Consider the following 22,810-nt stretch of genomic DNA (forward strand, 5'->3'; position numbering starts at 1 on the left):
CTTTTAAAAAAACAGTGTTTTCTGAAGATGAAGTGAAAATTAATTCTCAGTGGAATTGGACGTTCAGACGATACATACTTTTGTCACGGTGCTTACAACGTCACTGTCAAAATCTGAAGGTCGGTATCCATATCTATATTTTTTACTTTAGAATGAAATCATTGTTTTTTTCTTAGGTGTTGTGGACTTTCAGACCATACATTTTGGCACGGTGCTTACAACGTCACTGTCAAAATCTGAAGGTCGGTATCTATATTTTTTCTTACACTTAATGCTTTAATGTGCCTCGTTGGTGCAGCATGCAGCGCGTCAGTCTCATAATCTGAAGGTCGTGAGTTAGATCCTCACACGGGGCAGCAAAGATTTTAAAAAGAAAGTGTTGTCTGAAGAATAAGTGACAATTAATTCTCAGATGTTTTGGACTTTCAGACAATACATACTTTTGTTTCGGTGGATACCACATCTTAAGGTCGATATCTATATTTCTTACTTTCGAATGAAATCATAGTTTTTTTCTCAGGTGTTGTGGACTTTCAGACCATACATTTTGGCACGGTGCTTACAACGTCAGTGTCAAAATCTGAAGGTCGGTATCGATATTTTTTCTTACACTTAACGGTTTAATGTGCCTCGTTGGTGCAGCAGGCAGCGCGTCAGTCTCGTAATTTGAAGGTCGTGAGTTCGATCCTCACACTGGGCAGGAAAGTTTATAAAAAGACTGTTGTCTGATGGTGAAAATTAATTCTCAGTGGTTTTGGACTTTCAGACAATACATACTTTTGTCACGGTGGAAACCACATCTTAAGGTCCATATCAAATTGTTTTACTTTAGAATGAAATCATAGTTTTTTTCTCAGGTGTTGTGGTTTTTCAGACCATACATTTTGGCACGGTGCTTACAACGTCACTGTCAAAAAGTGAAGGTCGGTATCGATAATTTTTTATTTCGATTTCATGATTAAATGTGCTTCGTTAGCGCAGTAGGTAGCGCGTCAGTCTCATAATGTGAAGGTCGCGAGTTCGATCCTCACACGGGGCAGCAAAGATTTTAAAAAGAAAGTGTTCTCTGAAGATGAAGTGAAATTTAATTCTCAGATGTTTTGGACTTTCAGACAATACATACTTTTGTCACGGTGGAAACCACATCTTAAGGTCGATATCAAATTGTTTTACTTTAGAATGAAATCATTGTTTTTTTCTCAGGTGTTGTGGTTTTTCAGACCATACATTTTGGCACGGTGCTTACAACGTCACTGTCAAAAAGTGAAGGTCGGTATTGATATTTTTTTCTTTCGATTTGTCGATTATATGTGCTTCGTTAGCGCAGTAGGTAGCGCGTCAGTCTCATAATCTGAAGGTCGTGAGTTCGATCCTCACACGGGGCAGCAAAGTTTTTAAAAAGACAGTGTTGTCTGAAGATGAAGTGAAAATTAATTCTCAGTTGTTTTGGACTTTCAGACAATACATACTTTTGTCACAGTGGATACCACATCTTAAGGTCGATATCTATATTTTTTACTTTAGAATGAAATCATATTTTTTTTCTCAGGTGATGTGGACTTTCAGACCATACATTTTGGCACGGTGCTTACAACGTCACTGTCAAAATCTGAAGGTCGTTATCGATATTTTTTCTTTACGCTTAATGTTTAGAAGTGCCTCGTTGGCGCAGCAGGCAGCGCGTCAGTCTCATAATCTGAAGGTCGTGAGTTCGATCCTCACACGGGGCGCAAAGCTTATAAAAAGACAGTGTTGTCTGAAGGTGACAATTAATTCTCAGTGTTTTTGGACTTTCAGACAATACATACTTTTGTCACGGTGGAAACCACATCTTAAGGTCGATATCAAATTGTTTTACTTTAGAATGAAATCATTGTTTTTTTCTCAGGTGTTGTGGTTTTTCAGACCATACATTTTGGCACGGTGCTTACAACGTCACTGTCAAAAAGTGAAGGTCGGTATTGATAATTTTCTCTTTCGAATTGTTGATTAGATGTGCCTCGTTAGCGCAGTAGGTAGCGCCTCAGTCTCATAATCTGAAGGTCGTGAGTTAGATCCTCACACGGGGCAGCAAAGATTTTAAAAAGAAAGTGTTGTCTGAAGAATAAGTGACAATTAATTCTCAGATGTTTTGGACTTTCAGACAATACATACTTTTGTTTCGGTGGATACCACATCTTAAGGTCGATATCTATATTTCTTACTTTCGAATGAAATCATAGTTTTTTTCTCAGGTTTTGTGGTTTTTCAGACCATACATTTTGGCACGGTGCTTACAACGTCACTGTCAAAAAGTGAAAGTCGTTATCGATATTTTTTCTTTACGCTTAATGTTTAAAAGTGCCTCGTTGGCGCAGCAGGCAGCGCGTCAGTCTCATAATTTGAAGGTCGTGAGTTTGATCCTCACACGGGGCAGCAAAGCTTTTAAAAAAACAGTGTTTTCTGAAGATGAAGTGAAAATTAATTCTCAGTGGAATTGGACGTTCAGACGATACATACTTTTGTCACGGTGCTTACAACGTCACTGTCAAAATCTGAAGGTCGGTATCCATATCTATATTTTTTACTTTAGAATGAAATCATTGTTTTTTTCTTAGGTGTTGTGGACTTTCAGACCATACATTTTGGCACGGTGCTTACAACGTCACTGTCAAAATCTGAAGGTCGGTATCTATATTTTTTCTTACACTTAATGCTTTAATGTGCCTCGTTGGTGCAGCATGCAGCGCGTCAGTCTCATAATCTGAAGGTCGTGAGTTAGATCCTCACACGGGGCAGCAAAGATTTTAAAAAGAAAGTGTTGTCTGATGGTGAAAATTAATTCTCAGTGGTTTTGGACTTTCAGACAATACATACTTTTGTCACGGTGGAAACCACATCTTAAGGTCCATATCAAATTGTTTTACTTTAGAATGAAATCATAGTTTTTTTCTCAGGTGTTGTGGTTTTTCAGACCATACATTTTGGCACGGTGCTTACAACGTCACTGTCAAAAAGTGAAGGTCGGTATCGATAATTTTTTATTTCGATTTCATGATTAAATGTGCTTCGTTAGCGCAGTAGGTAGCGCGTCAGTATCATAATCTGAAGGTCGTGAGTTAGATCCTCACACGGGGCAGCAAAGATTTTAAAAAGAAAGTGTTGTCTGAAGAATAAGTGACAATTAATTCTCAGATGTTTTGGACTTTCATAACAATACATACTTTTGTTTCGGTGGATACCACATCTTAAGGTCGATATCTATATTTCTTACTTTCGAATGAAATCATAGTTTTTTTCTCAGGTGTTGTGGACTTTCAGACCATACATTTTGGCACGGTGCTTACAACGTCAGCGTCAAAATCTGAAGGTCGGTATCGATATTTTTTCTTACACTTAAATATTTAATGTGCCTCGTTGGTGCAGCAGGCAGCGCGTCAGTCTCGTAATTTGAAGGTCGTGAGTTCGATTCTCACACGGGGCAGCAAAGCTTATAAAAAGACTGTTGTCTGATGGTGAAAATAAATTCTCAGTGGTTTTGGACTTTCAGACAATACATACTTTTGTCACGGTGGAAACCACATCTTAAGGTCGATATCAAATTGTTTTACTTTAGAATGAAATCATAGTTTTTTTCTCAGGTGTTGTGGTTTTTCAGACCATACAGTTTGGCACGGTGCTTACAACGTCACTGTCAAAAAGTGAAGGTCGGTATCGATAATTTTTTCTTTAGATTTGTTGATTAAATGTGCTTCGTTAGCGCAGTAGGTAGCGCGTCAGTCTCATAATGTGAAGGTCGTGAGTTCGATCCTCACACGGGGCAGCAAAGATTTTAAAAAGAAAGTGTTCTCTGAAGATGAAGTGAAATTTAATTCTCAGATGTTTTGGACTTTCAGACAATACATACTTTTGTCACGGTGGAAACCACATCTTAAGGTCGATATCTATATTTCTTACTTTCGAATGAAATCATAGTTTTTTTCTCAGGTGTTGTGGACTTTCAGACCATACATTTTGGCACGGTGCTTACAACGTCAGTGTCAAAATCTGAAGGTCGGTATCGATATTTTTTCTTACACTAAACGGTTTAATGTGCCTCGTTGGTGCAGCAGGCAGCGCGTCAGTCTCGTAATTTGAAGGTCGTGAGTTCGATCCTCACACTGGGCAGGAAAGTTTATAAAAAGACTGTTGTCTGATGGTGAAAATTAATTCTCAGTGGTTTTGGACTTTCAGACAATACATACTTTTGTCACGGTGGAAACCACATCTTAAGGTCCATATCAAATTGTTTTACTTTAGAATGAAATCATAGTTTTTTTCTCAGGTGTTGTGGTTTTTCAGACCATACATTTTGGCACGGTGCTTACAACGTCACTGTCAAAAAGTGAAGGTCGGTATCGATAATTTTTTATTTCGATTTCATGATTAAATGTGCTTCGTTAGCGCAGTAGGTAGTGCGTCAGTATCATAATCTGAAGGTCGTGAGTTAGATCCTCACACGGGGCAGCAAAGATTTTAAAAAGAAAGTGTTGTCTGAAGAATAAGTGACAATTAATTCTCAGATGTTTTGGACTTTCATAACAATACATACTTTTGTTTCGGTGGATACCACATCTTAAGGTCGATATCTATATTTCTTACTTTCGAATGAAATCATAGTTTTTTTCTCAGGTGTTGTGGACTTTCAGACCATACATTTTGGCACGGTGCTTACAACGTCAGCGTCAAAATCTGAAGGTCGGTATCGATATTTTTTCTTACACTTAAATATTTAATGTGCCTCGTTGGTGCAGCAGGCAGCGCGTCAGTCTCGTAATTTGAAGGTCGTGAGTTCGATTCTCACATGGGGCAGCAAAGCTTATAAAAAGACTGTTGTCTGATGGTGAAAATAAATTCTCAGTGGTTTTGGACTTTCAGACAATACATACTTTTGTCACGGTGGAAACCACATCTTAAGGTCGATATCAAATTGTTTTACTTTAGAATGAAATCATAGTTTTTTTCTCAGGTGTTGTGGTTTTTCAGACCATACAGTTTGGCACGGTGCTTACAACGTCACTGTCAAAAAGTGAAGGTCGGTATCGATCATTTTTTCTTTAGATTTGTTGATTAAATGTGCTTCGTTAGCGCAGTAGGTAGCGCGTCAGTCTCATAATGTGAAGGTCGCGAGTTCGATCCTCACACGGGGCAGCAAAGATTTTAAAAAGAAAGTGTTCTCTGAAGATGAAGTGAAATTTAATTCTCAGATGTTTTGGACTTTCAGACAATACATACTTTTGTCACGGTGGAAACCACATCTTAAGGTCGATATCAAATTGTTTTACTTTAGAATGAAATCATTGTTTTTTTCTCAGGTGTTGTGGTTTTTCAGACCATACATTTTGGCACGGTGCTTACAACGTCACTGTCAAAAAGTGAAAGTCGTTATCGATATTTTTTCTTTACGCTTAATGTTTAAAAGTGCCTCGTTGGCGCAGCAGGCAGAGCGTCAGTCTCATAATCTGAAGGTCGTGAGTTCGATCCTCACACGGGGCAGCAAAGCTTTTAAAAAAACAGTGTTTTCTGAAGATGAAGTGAAAATTAATTCTCAGTGGTATTGGACGTTCAGACGATACATACTTTTGTCACGGTGCTTACAACATCACTGTCAAAATCTGAAGGTCGGAATCCATATCTATATTTTTTACTTTAGAATGAAATCATTGTTTTTTTCTCAGGTGATGTGGACTTTCAGACCATACATTTTGGCACGGTGCTTACAACGTCACTGTCAAAATCTGAAGGTCGTTATCGATATTTTTTCTTTACGCTCAATGTTTAAAAGTGCCTCGTTGGCGCAGCAGGCAGTGCGTCAGTCTCATAATCTGAAGGTCGTGAGTTCGATCCTCACACGGGGCAGCAAAGCTTATAGAAAGACAGTGTTGTCTGAAGGTGAAAATTAATTCTCACTGGTTTTGGACTTTCAGACAATACATACTTTTGTCACGGTGGAAACCACATCTTAAGGTCGATATCAAATTGTTTTACTTTAGAATGAAATCATTGTTTTTTTCTCAGGTATTGTGGACTTTCAGACCATACATTTTGGCACGGTGCGTACAACGTCACTGTCAAAAAGTGAAGGTCGGTATCGCTAATTTTTTCTTTCGATTTGTTGATTAAATGTGCTTCGTTAGCGAAGTAGGTAGCGCGTCAGTCTCATAAGCTGAAGGTTGTGAGTTCGATCCTCACACGGGGCAGCAAACCTTATAAAAAGACAGTGTTGTCTGAAAGTGAAAATTAATTCTCAGTGGTTTTGGACTTCCAGACAATATATACTTTTGTCACAGTGGATACCACATCTTAAGGTCGATATCTATATTTTTTACTTTAGAATGAAATCATTGTTTTTTTCTCAGGTGTTGTGGTTTTTCAGACCATACATTTTGGCACGGTGCTTACAACGTCACTGTCAAAAAGTGAAGGTCGGTATTGATAATTTTCTCTTTCGAATTGTTGATTAGATGTGCCTCGTTAGCGCAGTAGGTAGCGCCTCAGTCTCATAATCTGAAGGTCGTGAGTTCGATCCTTCACACGGGGCAGCAATGCTGTTAATAAGAAAGTGTTGTCTGAAGATGAAGTGAAAATTAATTCTCAGTGGTTTTGGACTTCCAGACAATACATACTTTTGTCACAGTGGATAGCACATCTTAAGGTCGATATCTATATTTTTTACTTTAGAATGAAATCATTGTTTTTTTCTCAGGTGTTGTGGTTTTTCAGACCATACATTTTGGCACGGTGCTTACAACGTCACTGTCAAAAAGTGAAAGTCGTTATCGATATTTTTTCTTTACGCTTAATGTTTAAAAGTGCCTCGTTGGCGCAGCAGGCAGAGCGTCAGTCTCATAATCTGAAGGTCGTGAGTTCGATCCTCACACGGGGCAGCAAAGCTTTTAAAAAAACAGTGTTTTCTGAAGATGAAGTGAAAATTAATTCTCAGTGGTATTGGACGTTCAGACGATACATACTTTTGTCACGGTGCTTACAACATCACTGTCAAAATCTGAAGGTCGGAATCCATATCTATATTTTTTACTTTAGAATGAAATCATTGTTTTTTTCTCAGGTGATGTGGACTTTCAGACCATACATTTTGGCACGGTGCTTACAACGTCACTGTCAAAATCTGAAGGTCGTTATCGATATTTTTTCTTTACGCTCAATGTTTAAAAGTGCCTCGTTGGCGCAGCAGGCAGTGCGTCAGCCTCATAATCTGAAGGTCGTGAGTTCGATCCTCACACGGGGCAGCAAAGCTTATAGAAAGACAGTGTTGTCTGAAGGTGAAAATTAATTCTCACTGGTTTTGGACTTTCAGACAATACATACTTTTGTCACGGTGGAAACCACATCTTAAGGTCGATATCAAATTGTTTTACTTTAGAATGAAATCATTGTTTTTTTCTCAGGTGTTGTGGTTTTTCAGACCATACCTTTTGGCACGGTGCTTACAACGTCACTGTCAAAAAGTGAAGGTCGGTATTGATAATTTTTTCTTTCGAATTGTTGATTAGATGTGCCTCGTTAGCACAGTAGGTAGCGCCTCAGTCTCATAATCTGAAGGTCGTGAGTTCGATCCTCACACGGGGCAGCAATGCTGTTAATAGGAAAGTATTGTCTGAAGATGAAGTGAAAATTAATTCTCAGTGGTTTTGGACTTCCAGACAATACATACTTTTGTCACGGTGGATACCACATCTTAAGGTATATATCTATATTTTTTACTTTAGAATGAAATCATAGTTTTTTTCTCAGGTATTGTGGACTTTCAGACCATACATTTTGGCACGGTGCTTACAACGTCACTGTCAAATAGTGAAGGTCGGTATCGCAAATTTTTTCTTTCGATTTGTTGATTAAATGTGCTTCGTTAGCGAGGTAGGTAGTGCGCCAGTCTCATAAGCTGAAGGTTGTGAGTTCGATCCTCACACGAGGCAGCAAACCTTATAAAAAGACAGTGTTGTCTGAAGGTGAAAATTAATTCTCAGTGGTTTTGGACATTCAGACAATACATACTTTTGTCACGGTGGAAACCACATCTTAAGGTCGATATCAAATTGTTTTACTTTAGAATGAAATCATTGTTTTTTTCTCAGGTGTTGTGGTTTTTCAGACCATACATTTTGGCACGGTGCTTACAACGTCACTGTCAAAAAGTGAAGGTCGGTATCGATATTTTTTCTTACACTAAACGGTTTAATGTGCCTCGTTGGTGCAGCAGGCAGCGCGTCAGTCTCGTAATTTGAAGGTCGTGAGTTCGATCCTCACACTGGGCAGGAAAGTTTATAAAAAGACTGTTGTCTGATGGTGAAAATTAATTCTCAGTGGTTTTGGACTTTCAGACAATACATACTTTTGTCACGGTGGAAACCACATCTTAAGGTCCATATCAAATTGTTTTACTTTAGAATGAAATCATAGTTTTTTTCTCAGGTGTTGTGGTTTTTCAGACCATACATTTTGGCACGGTGCTTACAACGTCACTGTCAAAAAGTGAAGGTCGGTATCGATAATTTTTTATTTCGATTTCATGATTAAATGTGCTTCGTTAGCGCAGTAGGTAGCGCGTCAGTATCATAATCTGAAGGTCGTGAGTTAGATCCTCACACGGGGCAGCAAAGATTTTAAAAAGAAAGTGTTGTCTGAAGAATAAGTGACAATTAATTCTCAGATGTTTTGGACTTTCATAACAATACATACTTTTGTTTCGGTGGATACCACATCTTAAGGTCGATATCTATATTTCTTACTTTCGAATGAAATCATAGTTTTTTTCTCAGGTGTTGTGGACTTTCAGACCATACATTTTGGCACGGTGCTTACAACGTCAGCGTCAAAATCTGAAGGTCGGTATCGATATTTTTTCTTACACTTAAATATTTAATGTGCCTCGTTGGTGCAGCAGGCAGCGCGTCAGTCTCGTAATTTGAAGGTCGTGAGTTCGATTCTCACACGGGGCAGCAAAGCTTATAAAAAGACTGTTGTCTGATGGTGAAAATAAATTCTCAGTGGTTTTGGACTTTCAGACAATACATACTTTTGTCACGGTGGAAACCACATCTTAAGGTCGATATCAAATTGTTTTACTTTAGAATGAAATCATAGTTTTTTTCTCAGGTGTTGTGGTTTTTCAGACCATACAGTTTGGCACGGTGCTTACAACGTCACTGTCAAAAAGTGAAGGTCGGTATCGATCATTTTTTCTTTAGATTTGTTGATTAAATGTGCTTCGTTAGCGCAGTAGGTAGCGCGTCAGTCTCATAATGTGAAGGTCGCGAGTTCGATCCTCACACGGGGCAGCAAAGATTTTAAAAAGAAAGTGTTCTCTGAAGATGAAGTGAAATTTAATTCTCAGATGTTTTGGACTTTCAGACAATACATACTTTTGTCACGGTGGAAACCACATCTTAAGGTCGATATCAAATTGTTTTACTTTAGAATGAAATCATTGTTTTTTTCTCAGGTGTTGTGGTTTTTCAGACCATACATTTTGGCACGGTGCTTACAACGTCACTGTCAAAAAGTGAAAGTCGTTATCGATATTTTTTCTTTACGCTTAATGTTTAAAAGTGCCTCGTTGGCGCAGCAGGCAGAGCGTCAGTCTCATAATCTGAAGGTCGTGAGTTCGATCCTCACACGGGGCAGCAAAGCTTTTAAAAAAACAGTGTTTTCTGAAGATGAAGTGAAAATTAATTCTCAGTGGTATTGGACGTTCAGACGATACATACTTTTGTCACGGTGCTTACAACATCACTGTCAAAATCTGAAGGTCGGAATCCATATCTATATTTTTTACTTTAGAATGAAATCATTGTTTTTTTCTCAGGTGATGTGGACTTTCAGACCATACATTTTGGCACGGTGCTTACAACGTCACTGTCAAAATCTGAAGGTCGTTATCGATATTTTTTCTTTACGCTCAATGTTTAAAAGTGCCTCGTTGGCGCAGCAGGCAGTGCGTCAGTCTCATAATCTGAAGGTCGTGAGTTCGATCCTCACACGGGGCAGCAAAGCTTATAGAAAGACAGTGTTGTCTGAAGGTGAAAATTAATTCTCACTGGTTTTGGACTTTCAGACAATACATACTTTTGTCACGGTGGAAACCACATCTTAAGGTCGATATCAAATTGTTTTACTTTAGAATGAAATCATTGTTTTTTTCTCAGGTGTTGTGGTTTTTCAGACCATACCTTTTGGCACGGTGCTTACAACGTCACTGTCAAAAAGTGAAGGTCGGTATTGATAATTTTTTCTTTCGAATTGTTGATTAGATGTGCCTCGTTAGCACAGTAGGTAGCGCCTCAGTCTCATAATCTGAAGGTCGTGAGTTCGATCCTCACACGGGGCAGCAATGCTGTTAATAGGAAAGTATTGTCTGAAGATGAAGTGAAAATTAATTCTCAGTGGTTTTGGACTTCCAGACAATACATACTTTTGTCACGGTGGATACCACATCTTAAGGTATATATCTATATTTTTTACTTTAGAATGAAATCATAGTTTTTTTCTCAGGTATTGTGGACTTTCAGACCATACATTTTGGCACGGTGCTTACAACGTCACTGTCAAATAGTGAAGGTCGGTATCGCAAATTTTTTCTTTCGATTTGTTGATTAAATGTGCTTCGTTAGCGAGGTAGGTAGTGCGCCAGTCTCATAAGCTGAAGGTTGTGAGTTCGATCCTCACACGAGGCAGCAAACCTTATAAAAAGACAGTGTTGTCTGAAGGTGAAAATTAATTCTCAGTGGTTTTGGACATTCAGACAATACATACTTTTGTCACGGTGGAAACCACATCTTAAGGTCGATATCAAATTGTTTTACTTTAGAATGAAATCATTGTTTTTTTCTCAGGTGTTGTGGTTTTTCAGACCATACATTTTGGCACGGTGCTTACAACGTCACTGTCAAAAAGTGAAGGTCGGTATTGATAATTTTTTCTTTCGATTTGTTGATTAGGTCTGCCTCGTTAGCGCAGTAGGTAGCACGTCAGTCTCATAATCTGAAGGTCGTGAGTTCGATCCTCACACGGGGCAGCAAAGCTTTTAATAAGAAAGTGTTGTCTGAAGATGAAGTGAAAATTAATTCTCAGTGGTTTTGGACTTCCAGACAAGATATACTTTTGTCACAGTGGATACCACATCTTAAGGTCGATATCTATATTTTTTACTTTAGAATGAAATCATTGTTTTTTTCTCAGGTGTTGTGGTTTTTCAGACCATACATTTTGGCACGGTGCTTACAACGTCACTGTCAAAAAGTGAAAGTCGTTATCGATATTTTTTCTTTACGCTTAATGTTTAAAAGTGCCTCGTTGGCGCAGCAGGCAGCGCGTCAGTCTCATAATCTGAAGGTCGTGAGTTCGATCCTCACACGGGGCAGCAAAGCTTTTAAAAAAACACTGTTTTCTGAAGATGAAGTGAAAATTAATTCTCAGTGGAATTGGACGTTCAGACGATACATACTTTTGTCACGGTGCTTACAACGTCACTGTCAAAATCTGAAGGTCGGTATCCATATCTATATTTTTTACTTTAGAATGAAATCATTGTTTGTTTCTTAGGTGTTGTGGACTTTCAGACCATACATTTTGGCACGGTGCTTACAACGTCACTGTCAAAATCTGAAGGTCGGTATCTATATTTTTTCTTACACTTAATGCTTTAATGTGCCTCGTTGGTGCAGCATGCAGCGCGTCAGTCTCATAATCTGAAGGTCTTGAGTTAGATCCTCACACGGGGCAGCAAAGATTTTAAAAAGAAAGTGTTGTCTGAAGAATAAGTGACAATTAATTCTCAGATGTTTTGGACTTTCAGACAATACATACTTTTGTTTCGGTGGATACCACATCTTAAGGTCGATATCTATATTTCATACTTTCGAATGAAATCATAGTTTTTTTCTCAGGTGTTGTGGACTTTCAGACCATACATTTTGGCATGGTGCTTACAACGTCAGTGTCAAAATCTGAAGGTCGGTATCGATATTTTTTCTTACACTTAACGATTTAATGTGCCTCGTTGGTGCAGCAGGCAGCGCGTCAGTCTCGTAATTTGAAGGTCGTGAGTTCGATTCTCACACGGGGCAGCAAAGCTTATAAAAAGACTGTTGTCTGATGGTGAAAATAAATTCTCAGTGGTTTTGGACTTTCAGACAATACATACTTTTGTCACAGTGGATACCACATCTTAAGGTCGATATCTATATTTTTTACTTTAGAATGAAATCATTGTTTTTTTCTCAGGTGATGTGGACTTTCAGACCATACATTTTGGCACAGTGCTTACAACGTTACTGTCAAAATCTGAAGGTCGTTATCGATATTTTTTCTTTACACTTAACGTTTAAATGTGCCTCGTTGGCGCAGCAGGCAGCGCGTCAGTCTCATAATCTGAAGGTCGTGAGTTCGATCCTCACACGGGGTAGCAAAGCTTATAAAAAGACAGTGTTGTCTGAAGGTGAAAATTAATTCTCAGTGGTTTTGGACTTTCAGACAATACATACTTTTGTCACGGTGGAAACCACATCTTAAGGTCGATATCAAATTGTTTTACTTTAGAATGAAATCATATTTTTTTTCTCAGGTGTTGTGGACTTTCAGACCATACATTTTGGCACGGTGCTTACAACGTCACTGTCAAAATCTGAAGGTCGTTATCGATATTTTTTCTTTACGCTCAATGTTTAAAAGTGCCTCGTTGGCGCAGCAGGCAGTGCGTCAGTCTCATAATCTGAAGGTCGTGAGTTCGATCCTCACACGGGGCAGCAAAGCTTATAGAAAGACAGTGTTGTCTGAAGGTGAAAATTAATTCTCACTGGTTTTGGACTTTCAGACAATACATACTTTTGTCACGGTGGAAACCACATCTTAAGGTCGATATCAAATTGTTTTACTTTAGAATGAAATCATTGTTTTTTTCTCAGGTGTTGTGGTTTTTCAGACCATACCTTTTGGCACGGTGCTTACAACGTCACTGTCAAAAAGTGAAGGTCGGTATTGATAATTTTTTCTTTCGAATTGTTTATTAGATGTGCCTCGTTAGCACAGTAGGTAGCGCCTCAGTCTCATAATCTGAAGGTCGTGAGTTCGATCCTCACACGGGGCAGCAATCCTGTTAATAAGAAAGTGTTGTCTGAAGATGAAGTGAAAATTAATTCTCAGTGGTTTTGGACTTCCAGACAATACATACTTTTGTCACGGTGGATACCACATCTTAAGGTATATATCTATATTTTTTTCTTTAGAATGAAATCATAGTTTTTTTCTCAGGTATTGTGGACTTTCAGACCATACATTTTGGCACGGTGCTTACAACGTCACTGTCAAAAAGTGAAGGTCGGTATCGCTAATTTTTTCTTTCGATTTGTTGATTAAATGTCCTTCGTTAGCGAGGTAGGTAGCGCGCCAGTCTCATAAGCTGAAGGTTGTGAGTTCGATCCTCACACGAGGCAGCAAACCTTATAAAAAGACAGTGTTGTGTAAAGGTGAAAATTAATTCTCAGTGGTTTTGGACATTCAGACAATACATACTTTTGTCACGGTGGAAACCACATCTTAAGGTCGATATCAAATTGTTTTACTTTAGAATGAAATCATTGTTTTTTTCTCAGGTGTTGTGGTTTTTCAGACCATACATTTTGGCACGGTGCTTACAACGTCACTGTCAAAAAGTGAAAGTCGTTATCGATATTTTTTCTTTACGCTTAATGTTTAAAAGTGCCTCGTTGGCGCAGCAGGCAGAGCGTCAGTCTCATAATCTGAAGGTCGTGAGTTCGATCCTCACACGGGGCAGCAAAGCTTTTAAAAAAACAGTGTTTTCTGAAGATGAAGTGAAAATTAATTCTCAGTGGTATTGGACGTTCAGACGATACATACTTTTGTCACGGTGCTTACAACATCACTGTCAAAATCTGAAGGTCGGAATCCATATCTATATTTTTTACTTTAGAATGAAATCATTGTTTTTTTCTCAGGTGATGTGGACTTTCAGACCATACATTTTGGCACGGTGCTTACAACGTCACTGTCAAAATCTGAAGGTCGTTATCGATATTTTTTCTTTACGCTCAATGTTTAAAAGTGCCTCGTTGGCGCAGCAGGCAGTGCGTCAGTCTCATAATCTGAAGGTCGTGAGTTCGATCCTCACACGGGGCAGCAAAGCTTATAGAAAGACAGTGTTGTCTGAAGGTGAAAATTAATTCTCACTGGTTTTGGACTTTCAGACAATACATACTTTTGTCACGGTGGAAACCACATCTTAAGGTCGATATCAAATTGTTTTACTTTAGAATGAAATCATTGTTTTTTTCTCAGGTGTTGTGGTTTTTCAGACCATACCTTTTGGCACGGTGCTTACAACGTCACTGTCAAAAAGTGAAGGTCGGTATTGATAATTTTTTCTTTCGAATTGTTGATTAGATGTGCCTCGTTAGCACAGTAGGTAGCGCCTCAGTCTCATAATCTGAAGGTCGTGAGTTCGATCCTCACACGGGGCAGCAATGCTGTTAATAGGAAAGTATTGTCTGAAGATGAAGTGAAAATTAATTCTCAGTGGTTTTGGACTTCCAGACAATACATACTTTTGTCACGGTGGATACCACATCTTAAGGTATATATCTATATTTTTTACTTTAGAATGAAATCATAGTTTTTTTCTCAGGTATTGTGGACTTTCAGACCATACATTTTGGCACGGTGCTTACAACGTCACTGTCAAATAGTGAAGGTCGGTATCGCAAATTTTTTCTTTCGATTTGTTGATTAAATGTGCTTCGTTAGCGAGGTAGGTAGTGCGCCAGTCTCATAAGCTGAAGGTTGTGAGTTCGATCCTCACACGAGGCAGCAAACCTTATAAAAAGACAGTGTTGTCTGAAGGTGAAAATTAATTCTCAGTGGTTTTGGACATTCAGACAATACATACTTTTGTCACGGTGGAAACCACATCTTAAGGTCGATATCAAATTGTTTTACTTTAGAATGAAATCATTGTTTTTTTCTCAGGTGTTGTGGTTTTTCAGACCATACATTTTGGCACGGTGCTTACAACGTCACTGTCAAAAAGTGAAGGTCGGTATTGATAATTTTTTCTTTCGATTTGTTGATTAGGTCTGCCTCGTTAGCGCAGTAGGTAGCACGTCAGTCTCATAATCTGAAGGTCGTGAGTTCGATCCTCACACGGGGCAGCAAAGCTTTTAATAAGAAAGTGTTGTCTGAAGATGAAGTGAAAATTAATTCTCAGTGGTTTTGGACTTCCAGACAAGATATACTTTTGTCACAGTGGATACCACATCTTAAGGTCGATATCTATATTTTTTACTTTAGAATGAAATCATTGTTTTTTTCTCAGGTGTTGTGGTTTTTCAGACCATACATTTTGGCACGGTGCTTACAACGTCACTGTCAAAAAGTGAAAGTCGTTATCGATATTTTTTCTTTACGCTTAATGTTTAAAAGTGCCTCGTTGGCGCAGCAGGCAGCGCGTCAGTCTCATAATCTGAAGGTCGTGAGTTCGATCCTCACACGGGGCAGCAAAGCTTTTAAAAAAACACTGTTTTCTGAAGATGAAGTGAAAATTAATTCTCAGTGGAATTGGACGTTCAGACGATACATACTTTTGTCACGGTGCTTACAACGTCACTGTCAAAATCTGAAGGTCGGTATCCATATCTATATTTTTTACTTTAGAATGAAATCATTGTTTGTTTCTTAGGTGTTGTGGACTTTCAGACCATACATTTTGGCACGGTGCTTACAACGTCACTGTCAAAATCTGAAGGTCGGTATCTATATTTTTTCTTACACTTAATGCTTTAATGTGCCTCGTTGGTGCAGCATGCAGCGCGTCAGTCTCATAATCTGAAGGTCTTGAGTTAGATCCTCACACGGGGCAGCAAAGATTTTAAAAAGAAAGTGTTGTCTGAAGAATAAGTGACAATTAATTCTCAGATGTTTTGGACTTTCAGACAATACATACTTTTGTTTCGGTGGATACCACATCTTAAGGTCGATATCTATATTTCATACTTTCGAATGAAATCATAGTTTTTTTCTCAGGTGTTGTGGACTTTCAGACCATACATTTTGGCATGGTGCTTACAACGTCAGTGTCAAAATCTGAAGGTCGGTATCGATATTTTTTCTTACACTTAACGATTTAATGTGCCTCGTTGGTGCAGCAGGCAGCGCGTCAGTCTCGTAATTTGAAGGTCGTGAGTTCGATTCTCACACGGGGCAGCAAAGCTTATAAAAAGACTGTTGTCTGATGGTGAAAATAAATTCTCAGTGGTTTTGGACTTTCAGACAATACATACTTTTGTCACAGTGGATACCACATCTTAAGGTCGATATCTATATTTTTTACTTTAGAATGAAATCATTGTTTTTTTCTCAGGTGATGTGGACTTTCAGACCATACATTTTGGCACAGTGCTTACAACGTTACTGTCAAAATCTGAAGGTCGTTATCGATATTTTTTCTTTACACTTAACGTTTAAATGTGCCTCGTTGGCGCAGCAGGCAGCGCGTCAGTCTCATAATCTGAAGGTCGTGAGTTCGATCCTCACACGGGGTAGCAAAGCTTATAAAAAGACAGTGTTGTCTGAAGGTGAAAATTAATTCTCAGTGGTTTTGGACTTTCAGACAATACATACTTTTGTCACGGTGGAAACCACATCTTAAGGTCGATATCAAATTGTTTTACTTTAGAATGAAATCATATTTTTTTTCTCAGGTGTTGTGGACTTTCAGACCATACATTTTGGCACGGTGCTTACAACGTCACTGTCAAAATCTGAAGGTCGTTATCGATATTTTTTCTTTACGCTCAATGTTTAAAAGTGCCTCGTTGGCGCAGCAGGCAGTGCGTCAGTCTCATAATCTGAAGGTCGTGAGTTCGATCCTCACACGGGGCAGCAAAGCTTATAGAAAGACAGTGTTGTCTGAAGGTGAAAATTAATTCTCACTGGTTTTGGACTTTCAGACAATACATACTTTTGTCACGGTGGAAACCACATCTTAAGGTCGATATCAAATTGTTTTACTTTAGAATGAAATCATTGTTTTTTTCTCAGGTGTTGTGGTTTTTCAGACCATACCTTTTGGCACGGTGCTTACAACGTCACTGTCAAAAAGTGAAGGTCGGTATTGATAATTTTTTCTTTCGAATTGTTTATTAGATGTGCCTCGTTAGCACAGTAGGTAGCGCCTCAGTCTCATAATCTGAAGGTCGTGAGTTCGATCCTCACACGGGGCAGCAATCCTGTTAATAAGAAAGTGTTGTCTGAAGATGAAGTGAAAATTAATTCTCAGTGGTTTTGGACTTCCAGACAATACATACTTTTGTCACGGTGGATACCACATCTTAAGGTATATATCTATATTTTTTTCTTTAGAATGAAATCATAGTTTTTTTCTCAGGTATTGTGGACTTTCAGACCATACATTTTGGCACGGTGCTTACAACGTCACTGTCAAAAAGTGAAGGTCGGTATCGCTAATTTTTTCTTTCGATTTGTTGATTAAATGTCCTTCGTTAGCGAGGTAGGTAGCGCGCCAGTCTCATAAGCTGAAGGTTGTGAGTTCGATCCTCACACGAGGCAGCAAACCTTATAAAAAGACAGTGTTGTGTAAAGGTGAAAATTAATTCTCAGTGGTTTTGGACATTCAGACAATACATACTTTTGTCACGGTGGAAACCACATCTTAAGGTCGATATCAAATTGTTTTACTTTAGAATGAAATCATTGTTTTTTTCTCAGGTGTTGTGGTTTTTCAGACCATACATTTTGGCACGGTGCTTACAACGTCACTGTCAAAAAGTGAAGGTCGGTATTGATTATTTTTTCTTTCGATTTGTTGATTAGGTGTGCCTCGTTAGCGCAGTAGGTACCGCGTCAGTCTCATAATCTGAAGGTCGTCAGTTCGATCCTCACACGGGGCAGCAAAGCTTTTAATAAGAAAGTGTTGTCTGAAGATGAAGTGAAAATTAATTCTCAGTGGTTTTGGACTTCCAGACAATATATACTTTTGTCACAGTGGATACCACATCTTAAGGTCGATATCTATATTTTTTACTTTAGAATGAAATCATTGTTTTTTTCTCAGGTGTTGTGGTTTTTCAGACCATACATTTTGGCACGGTGCTTACAACGTCACTGTCAAAAAGTGAAAGTCGTTATCGATATTTTTTCTTTACGCTTAACGTTTAAAAGTGCCTCGTTGGCGCAGCAGGCAGCGCGTCAGTCTCATAATCTGAAGGTCATGAGTTCGATCCTCACACGGGGCAGCAAAGCTTTTAAAAAAACACTGTTTTCTGAAGATGAAGTGAAAATTAATTCTCAGTGGAATTGGACGTTCAGACGATACATACTTTTGTCACGGTGCTTACAACGTCACTGTCAAAATCTGAAGGTCGGTATCCATATCTATATTTTTTACTTTAGAATGAAATCATTGTTTGTTTCTTAGGTGTTGTGGACTTTCAGACCATACATTTTGGCACGGTGCTTACAACGTCACTGTCAAAATCTGAAGGTCGGTATCTATATTTTTTCTTACACTTCAGGCTTTAATGTGCCTCGTTGGTGCAGCATGCAGCGCGTCAGTCTCATAATCTGAAGGTCTTGAGTTAGATCCTCACACGGGGCAGCAAAGATTTTAAAAAGAAAGTGTTGTCTGAAGAATAAGTGACAATTAATTCTCAGATGTTTTGGACTTTCAGACAATACATACTTTTGTTTCGGTGGATACCACATCTTAAGGTCGATATCTATATTTCTTACTTTCGAATGAAATCATAGTTTTTTTCTCAGGTGTTGTGGACTTTCAGACCATACATTTTGGCACGGTGCTTACAACGTCAGTGTCAAAATCTGAAGGTCGGTATCGATATTTTTTCTTACACTTAAAGATTTAATGTGCCTCGTTGGTGCAGCAGGCAGCGCGTCAGTCTCGTAATCTGAAGGTCGTGAGTTCGATCCTCACACGGGGCAGCAAAGCTTTTAAAAAAACAGTGTTTTCTGAAGATGAAGTGAAAATTAATTCTCAGTGGTATTGGACGTTCAGACGATACATACTTTTGTCACGGTGCTTACAACGTCACTGTCAAAATCTGAAGGTCGGAATCCATATCTATATTTTTTACTTTAGAATGAAATCATTGTTTTTTTCTCAGGTGATGTGGACTTTCAGACCATACATTTTGGCACGGTGCTTACAACGTCACTGTCAAAATCTGAAGGTTGTTATCGATATTTTTTCTTTACGCTTAATGTTTAGAAGTGCCTCGTTGGCGCAGCAGGCAGCGCGTCAGTCTCATAATCTGAAGGTCGTGAGTTCGATCCTCACACGGGGCAGCAAAGCTTATAGAAAGACAGTGTTGTCTGAAGGTGAAAATTAATTCTCACTCGTTTTGGACTTTCAGACAATACATACTTTTGTCACGGTGGAAACTTAATCTTAAGGTCGATATGAAATTGTTTTACTTTAGAATGAAATCATTGTTTTTTTCTCAGGTGTTGTGGTTTTTCAGACCATACCTTTTGGCACGGTGCTTACAACGTCACTGTCAAAAAGTGAAGGTCGGTATTGATAATTTTTTCTTTCGAATTGTTGATTAGATGTGCCTCGTTAGCACAGTAGGTAGCGCCTCAGTCTCATAATCTGAAGGTCTTGAGTTCGATCCTCACACGGGGCAGCAATGCTGTTAATAAAAAAGTGTTGTCTGAAGATGAAGTGAAAATTAATTCTCAGTGGTTTTGGACTTCCAGACAATAAATACTTTTGTCACGGTGGATACCACATCTTAAGGTATATATCTATATTTTTTACTTTAGAATGAAATCATAGTTTTTTTCTCAGGTATTGTGGACTTTCAGACCATACATTTTGGCACGGTGCTTACAACGTCACTGTCAAAAAGTGAAGGTCGGTATCGCTAATTTTTTCTTTCGATTTGTTGATTAAATGTCCTTCGTTAGCGAGGTAGGTAGCGCGCCAGTCTCATAAGCTGAAGGTTGTGAGTTCGATCCTCACACGAGGCAGCAAACCTTATAAAAAGACAGTGTTGTGTAAAGGTGAAAATTAATTCTCAGTGGTTTTGGACATTCAGACAATACATACTTTTGTCACGGTGGAAACCACATCTTAAGGTCGATATCAAATTGTTTTACTTTAGAATGAAATCATTGTTTTTTTCTCAGGTGTTGTGGTTTTTCAGACCATACATTTTGGCACGGTGCTTACAACGTCACTGTCAAAAAGTGAAGGTCGGTATTGATTATTTTTTCTTTCGATTTGTTGATTAGGTGTGCCTCGTTAGCGCAGTAGGTACCGCGTCAGTCTCATAATCTGAAGGTCGTCAGTTCGATCCTCACACGGGGAAGCAAAGCTTTTAATAAGAAAGTGTTGTCTGAAGATGAAGTGAAAATTAATTCTCAGTGGTTTTGGACTTCCAGACAATATATACTTTTGTCACAGTGGATACCACATCTTAAGGTCGATATCTATATTTTTTACTTTAGAATGAAATCATTGTTTTTTTCTCAGGTGTTGTGGTTTTTCAGACCATACATTTTGGCACGGTGCTTACAACGTCACTGTCAAAAAGTGAAAGTTGTTATCGATATTTTTTCTTTACGCTTAACGTTTAAAAGTGCCTCGTTGGCGCAGCAGGCAGCGCGTCAGTCTCATAATCTGAAGGTCGTGAGTTCGATCCTCACACGGGGCAGCAAAGCTTTTAAAAAAACACTGTTTTCTGAAGATGAAGTGAAAATTAATTCTCAGTGGAATTGGACGTTCAGACGATACATACTTTTGTCACGGTGCTTACAACGTCACTGTCAAAATCTGAAGGTCGGTATCCATATCTATATTTTTTACTTTAGAATGAAATCATTGTTTGTTTCTTAGGTGTTGTGGACTTTCAGACCATACATTTTGGCACGGTGCTTACAACGTCACTGTCAAAATCTGAAGGTCGGTATCTATATTTTTTCTTACACTTCATGCTTTAATGTGCCTCGTTGGTGCAGCATGCAGCGCGTCAGTCTCATAATCTGAAGGTCTTGAGTTAGATCCTCACACGGGGCAGCAAAGATTTTAAAAAGAAAGTGTTGTCTGAAGAATAAGTGACAATTAATTCTCAGATGTTTTGGACTTTCAGACAATACATACTTTTGTTTCGGTGGATACCACATCTTAAGGTCGATATCTATATTTCTTACTTTCGAATGAAATCATAGTTTTTTTCTCAGGTGTTGTGGACTTTCAGACCATACATTTTGGCACGGTGCTTACAACGTCAGTGTCAAAATCTGAAGGTCGGTATCGATATTTTTTCTTACACTTAACGATTTAATGTGCCTCGTTGGTGCAGCAGGCAGCGCGTCAGTCTCGTAATCTGAAGGTCGTGAGTTCGATCCTCACACGGGGCAGCAAAGCTTTTAAAAAAACAGTGTTTTCTGAAGATGAAGTGAAAATTAATTCTCAGTGGTATTGGACGTTCAGACGATACATACTTTTGTCACGGTGCTTACAACGTCACTGTCAAAATCTGAAGGTCGGAATCCATATCTATATTTTTTACTTTAGAATGAAATCATTGTTTTTTTCTCAGGTGATGTGGACTTTCAGACCATACATTTTGGCACGGTGCTTACAACGTCACTGTCAAAATCTGAAGGTTGTTATCGATATTTTTTCTTTACGCTTAATGTTTAGAAGTGCCTCGTTGGCGCAGCAGGCAGCGCGTCAGTCTCATAATCTGAAGGTCGTGAGTTCGATCCTCACACGGGGCATCAAAGCTTATAGAAAGACAGTGTTGTCTGAAGGTGAAAATTAATTCTCACTCGTTTTGGACTTTCAGACAATACATACTTTTGTCACGGTGGAAACTTAATCTTAAGGTCGATATGAAATTGTTTTACTTTAGAATGAAATCATTGTTTTTTTCTCAGGTGTTGTGGTTTTTCAGACCATACCTTTTGGCACGGTGCTTACAACGTCACTGTCAAAAAGTGAAGGTCGGTATTGATAATTTTTTCTTTCGAATTGTTGATTAGATGTGCCTCGTTAGCACAGTAGGTAGCGCCTCAGTCTCATAATCTGAAGGTCTTGAGTTCGATCCTCACACGGGGCAGCAATGCTGTTAATAAGAAAGTGTTGTCTGAAGATGAAGTGAAAATTAATTCTCAGTGGTTTTGGACTTCCAGACAATACATACTTTTGTCACAGTGGATACCACATCTTAAGGTCGATATCTATATTTTTTACTTTAGAATGAAATCATTGTTTTTTTCTCAGGTGTTGTGGTTTTTCAGACCATACATTTTGGCACGGTGCTTACAACGTCACTGTCAAAAAGTGAAAGTCGTTATCGATATTTTTTCTTTACGCTTAATGTTTAAACGTGCCTCGTTGGCGCAGCAGGCAGCGTGTCAGTCTCATAATCTGAAGGTCGTGAGTTCGATCCTCACACGGGGCACCAAAGCTTTTAAAAAAACACTGTTTTCTGAAGATGAAGTGAAAATTAATTCTCAGTGGTATTGGACGTTCAGACGATACATACTTTTGTCACGGTGCTTACAACGTCACTGTCAAAATCTGAATGTCGGAATCCATATCTATATTTTTTACTTTAGAATGAAATCATTGTTTTTTTCTCAGATATGTGGACTTTCAGACCATACATTTTGGCACGGTGCTTACAACGTCACTGTCAAAATCTGAAGGTCGTTATCGATATTTTTTCTTTACGCTCAATGTTTAAAAGTGCCTCGTTGGCGCAGCAGGCAG

General features: G+C 38.6%; 25 non-coding genes across 25 annotated transcripts; all 25 read left to right on the plus strand.

The window, feature by feature from the left end:
- Window positions 1-627: 627 nt before the first annotated feature.
- On the plus strand, window positions 628-700 carry trnat-cgu (transfer RNA threonine (anticodon CGU)). Its single transcript has one exon. It is a non-coding gene; the product is annotated as a tRNA-Thr (tRNA).
- A 612-nt stretch (window positions 701-1,312) lies between these two features.
- trnam-cau (transfer RNA methionine (anticodon CAU)) lies at window positions 1,313-1,385 on the plus strand. Its single transcript has one exon. It is a non-coding gene; the product is annotated as a tRNA-Met (tRNA).
- Window positions 1,386-1,657: 272 nt separating this feature from the next.
- trnam-cau (transfer RNA methionine (anticodon CAU)) lies at window positions 1,658-1,730 on the plus strand. Its single transcript has one exon. It is a non-coding gene; the product is annotated as a tRNA-Met (tRNA).
- A 1,660-nt stretch (window positions 1,731-3,390) lies between these two features.
- Window positions 3,391-3,463, plus strand: trnat-cgu (transfer RNA threonine (anticodon CGU)). The gene has a single exon. It is a non-coding gene; the product is annotated as a tRNA-Thr (tRNA).
- A 610-nt stretch (window positions 3,464-4,073) lies between these two features.
- On the plus strand, window positions 4,074-4,146 carry trnat-cgu (transfer RNA threonine (anticodon CGU)). Its single transcript has one exon. It is a non-coding gene; the product is annotated as a tRNA-Thr (tRNA).
- Window positions 4,147-4,757: 611 nt separating this feature from the next.
- Window positions 4,758-4,830, plus strand: trnat-cgu (transfer RNA threonine (anticodon CGU)). The gene has a single exon. It is a non-coding gene; the product is annotated as a tRNA-Thr (tRNA).
- Window positions 4,831-7,536: 2,706 nt separating this feature from the next.
- On the plus strand, window positions 7,537-7,609 carry trnam-cau (transfer RNA methionine (anticodon CAU)). The gene has a single exon. It is a non-coding gene; the product is annotated as a tRNA-Met (tRNA).
- A 612-nt stretch (window positions 7,610-8,221) lies between these two features.
- On the plus strand, window positions 8,222-8,294 carry trnat-cgu (transfer RNA threonine (anticodon CGU)). Its single transcript has one exon. It is a non-coding gene; the product is annotated as a tRNA-Thr (tRNA).
- Window positions 8,295-8,905: 611 nt separating this feature from the next.
- Window positions 8,906-8,978, plus strand: trnat-cgu (transfer RNA threonine (anticodon CGU)). The gene has a single exon. It is a non-coding gene; the product is annotated as a tRNA-Thr (tRNA).
- Window positions 8,979-10,293: 1,315 nt separating this feature from the next.
- trnam-cau (transfer RNA methionine (anticodon CAU)) lies at window positions 10,294-10,366 on the plus strand. Its single transcript has one exon. It is a non-coding gene; the product is annotated as a tRNA-Met (tRNA).
- Window positions 10,367-10,980: 614 nt separating this feature from the next.
- trnam-cau (transfer RNA methionine (anticodon CAU)) lies at window positions 10,981-11,053 on the plus strand. The gene has a single exon. It is a non-coding gene; the product is annotated as a tRNA-Met (tRNA).
- Window positions 11,054-11,325: 272 nt separating this feature from the next.
- On the plus strand, window positions 11,326-11,398 carry trnam-cau (transfer RNA methionine (anticodon CAU)). The gene has a single exon. It is a non-coding gene; the product is annotated as a tRNA-Met (tRNA).
- Window positions 11,399-12,031: 633 nt separating this feature from the next.
- Window positions 12,032-12,104, plus strand: trnat-cgu (transfer RNA threonine (anticodon CGU)). The gene has a single exon. It is a non-coding gene; the product is annotated as a tRNA-Thr (tRNA).
- Window positions 12,105-13,050: 946 nt separating this feature from the next.
- trnam-cau (transfer RNA methionine (anticodon CAU)) lies at window positions 13,051-13,123 on the plus strand. The gene has a single exon. It is a non-coding gene; the product is annotated as a tRNA-Met (tRNA).
- A 1,317-nt stretch (window positions 13,124-14,440) lies between these two features.
- trnam-cau (transfer RNA methionine (anticodon CAU)) lies at window positions 14,441-14,513 on the plus strand. Its single transcript has one exon. It is a non-coding gene; the product is annotated as a tRNA-Met (tRNA).
- Window positions 14,514-15,127: 614 nt separating this feature from the next.
- On the plus strand, window positions 15,128-15,200 carry trnam-cau (transfer RNA methionine (anticodon CAU)). Its single transcript has one exon. It is a non-coding gene; the product is annotated as a tRNA-Met (tRNA).
- A 272-nt stretch (window positions 15,201-15,472) lies between these two features.
- On the plus strand, window positions 15,473-15,545 carry trnam-cau (transfer RNA methionine (anticodon CAU)). Its single transcript has one exon. It is a non-coding gene; the product is annotated as a tRNA-Met (tRNA).
- A 633-nt stretch (window positions 15,546-16,178) lies between these two features.
- trnat-cgu (transfer RNA threonine (anticodon CGU)) lies at window positions 16,179-16,251 on the plus strand. The gene has a single exon. It is a non-coding gene; the product is annotated as a tRNA-Thr (tRNA).
- A 946-nt stretch (window positions 16,252-17,197) lies between these two features.
- trnam-cau (transfer RNA methionine (anticodon CAU)) lies at window positions 17,198-17,270 on the plus strand. The gene has a single exon. It is a non-coding gene; the product is annotated as a tRNA-Met (tRNA).
- A 1,665-nt stretch (window positions 17,271-18,935) lies between these two features.
- Window positions 18,936-19,008, plus strand: trnat-cgu (transfer RNA threonine (anticodon CGU)). Its single transcript has one exon. It is a non-coding gene; the product is annotated as a tRNA-Thr (tRNA).
- A 290-nt stretch (window positions 19,009-19,298) lies between these two features.
- trnam-cau (transfer RNA methionine (anticodon CAU)) lies at window positions 19,299-19,371 on the plus strand. Its single transcript has one exon. It is a non-coding gene; the product is annotated as a tRNA-Met (tRNA).
- Window positions 19,372-20,671: 1,300 nt separating this feature from the next.
- trnam-cau (transfer RNA methionine (anticodon CAU)) lies at window positions 20,672-20,744 on the plus strand. Its single transcript has one exon. It is a non-coding gene; the product is annotated as a tRNA-Met (tRNA).
- A 633-nt stretch (window positions 20,745-21,377) lies between these two features.
- On the plus strand, window positions 21,378-21,450 carry trnat-cgu (transfer RNA threonine (anticodon CGU)). The gene has a single exon. It is a non-coding gene; the product is annotated as a tRNA-Thr (tRNA).
- Window positions 21,451-21,740: 290 nt separating this feature from the next.
- On the plus strand, window positions 21,741-21,813 carry trnam-cau (transfer RNA methionine (anticodon CAU)). The gene has a single exon. It is a non-coding gene; the product is annotated as a tRNA-Met (tRNA).
- Window positions 21,814-22,426: 613 nt separating this feature from the next.
- On the plus strand, window positions 22,427-22,499 carry trnam-cau (transfer RNA methionine (anticodon CAU)). The gene has a single exon. It is a non-coding gene; the product is annotated as a tRNA-Met (tRNA).
- Window positions 22,500-22,810: the final 311 nt, after the last annotated feature.

Source organism: Salmo salar, chromosome 02, assembly GCF_965601325.2.
Source record: "Salmo salar chromosome 02, fSalSal1, whole genome shotgun sequence".
Lineage (NCBI taxonomy): Eukaryota > Metazoa > Chordata > Actinopteri > Salmoniformes > Salmonidae > Salmo > Salmo salar.